Genomic DNA, 2592 nt, shown 5'->3' with positions numbered 1-2592 from the left:
TTCAAAGAGCTGGCAATCAGGTTGAGAAAAGTGAAGTGACTGATTTGAGCTAGGATGAGTGGGAAAGGGCAGACTTTGCTTACAGTAATCCATGCTGGAAAGTCTTTTCTACATTTAAAATTTCAGGGAAAAGAGGCTCGTGTTCTACCGTATACATTACTGCAAAAGAGCACAGTATAAATTTAGCTCAGTTAAAACACTTTGTCTAATGATTAGGATTCATCACCCTTTAGCAAAGTAAGGGGACATTTTTCTTGTAGAAAATGTCCATGTCTCTTTGTCAGAGGAGATGCCTGACCAGCATGACTTTCTCTTTGCTGTCCAACCTGTCCATCAGAGGGTTTCTTTGACCAACAAAACAGGTGAAAGTCTATTTCTCTATTTTGGTTCCCAAGTCAAGTGTAAGACCTCTTAGTTTAGGAAAGAACTCAAACGCATATAAACCAAAGAGCTGTGGTTGTTTTCATACTCTTCACTCACACATTGCTCCGAAAGTCAAAGCTGTATTCTGGGTTGTGCTCAGGTGCTGACTGCTGCGCACATAGCTATCATTAGTGTGAATGTGTGGGAGATGTTTTGAATAATGTATACCACCTGAGGGAAAGAACAACAGACACCCCCCCCAAAATTTAAATTATTTCTCTTGCAAACTCTGAAAGCCAAGGATCACTTGTGCCTTGCAGAATCTGGGGGCTCTATCCTCAGGTGCAGAGTACGTTTCCCAGGTTTCTCCAGGGCAAAGGCAGGGTGAGCACCCTCATTAAACCTGTGCCTGATGATGAAGAGTCCACTCTCAGCATTTATGAACAGCAGCCTCTGGTGATTGTAGTCCAGCAAAATGCCCACTCTGACCAGCCGCTCAGTCATGTGAACATCACTCATGATGCCACTGTAGAAAAACGTGTACCTCTGTGGCTCAGAGCAGTGCATGTACCACGAGGTTTCCCTTTGTCCCAGGGTCTAATTGGGATCAAACCCAGGGTTTGCCGACTTGTCAATGCATTTTCTCTCGAACACTTTCCTGTAGTTGGTCCTAGGGTATATATTCTAGGTAAACATATCCACAGCTGTTTGACTTCTATCAGTCCTGTTGAGAAATAGACTACTGATGGGTCATTTCTCATAGGTTGCTTCTAAAGTCCTCTATGTCTTTGGTGTGTTCCATAGTTTTGTTATGATGAGTTTAAATCTGCCATATTTTCCAACTCTCTCTGCATGTGGATTCTGGGCTATTTCTTCTAATATATATTGCAAACCCTAACTTTTTATTTAGCTATATCTGATTTACTCATCACTGAGTTTTTAATTACAGAAACATTGATTATTTTTAGAATTTCTATTTGATGCTCATTCAAATCCAGCTGTTGTGTTCGTGTGTGTGTGTGTTGCTGTTTGTTGTTGTTGTATCTTGGGGTTTTTGTGTGTGTGTATGTGTGTGTGAGTGCGTGTGCTTGAGCACCTGCAGTTTCTCCTTTAAGCACAGTTACCTTATTGTCAATATCTGATAATTATACTATGTGAAATGGTGAACGGTCTGATATTGCTATTTATTTAGTCCTCAGAGCCTTAAACATGTTAGATTCTTTCCCAGTAAGCTTTATAATTTAGGATTTTATGCTTAGAATTTCGTGGGATACAGTCATCACAGAGGCAATTTTTACATACATTTACTGGCTTATGAGTACAGGTAAGTAGTGTAAGTTGGCCTTAAACCTACAGGAAAGCAAGTCTGCAATTACGAATTCTTAGGCATAGACTTTTCTTTTGTGTTGTTTCCTTATCTAGATCCTAAACTGAAATAGGCAATCTTTCTTGGTATCTCTTTCTGCATGGGTTTTCCATATTTATTCATTCTCTTTGTGTTGACATCTTTAATGTTCTAAGCTTTACACGTGGGCCATATCAATTCTACCTTACTCAGTTGAGTATAGGGTCCTATAAGTGCAAGCGTCTTGGTTATTAAATCCTACAACTTCTCCTCAATTTTCCCCTACTCCCCCATTAAACCAGGTCAGTAAAAGTGCCTATTGCCAAATGAATAAAGTGAAAATCTCAGTCTGGGACTCAAAACTTATTTATACAAAACAATACTAAGTGTGACTCTAACCACCACTACAACCACCAAAACCAGCTGTATCTGAATGAACATCACACAGAACTTCTAGAAATGATCGCTATAGCTTCTGAAAATAAAAACTATATACATATACATAAAACATATACGTACAGTAGAGTCCTCTGTATCCGTGGGTTTTGAGTGTGTAACTCAATACAAAGGATCAACTTTAAGGGACTTGAGCATTCACAAATTTTGGAATCTGAGTAGCATCATGAAACTAATCCCCTGGAGATACCAAGGAATGACAGTATATAATATATATATATTTTTGATAATGATTCAAGTCTGTTAAAAGTAAATTGCATTAAACTGTTAGATTCCCTCTGTTTAGAGAGAACTACGCAGGTCACAAGAATGTGTATGATACATGCCCATGACTTCAAAGAGCTGGCAATCAGGTTGAGAAAAGTGAAGTGACTGATTTGAGCTAGGATGAGTGGGAAAGGGCAGACTTTGCTTACAGTAATCCATGC

Source organism: Propithecus coquereli, unplaced genomic scaffold, assembly GCF_000956105.1.
Source record: "Propithecus coquereli isolate 6110/MARCELLA unplaced genomic scaffold, Pcoq_1.0 Scaffold181, whole genome shotgun sequence".
Taxonomy (NCBI): Eukaryota; Metazoa; Chordata; class Mammalia; order Primates; family Indriidae; genus Propithecus; species Propithecus coquereli.
Note: the sequence above shows the minus strand (reverse complement) of the source record.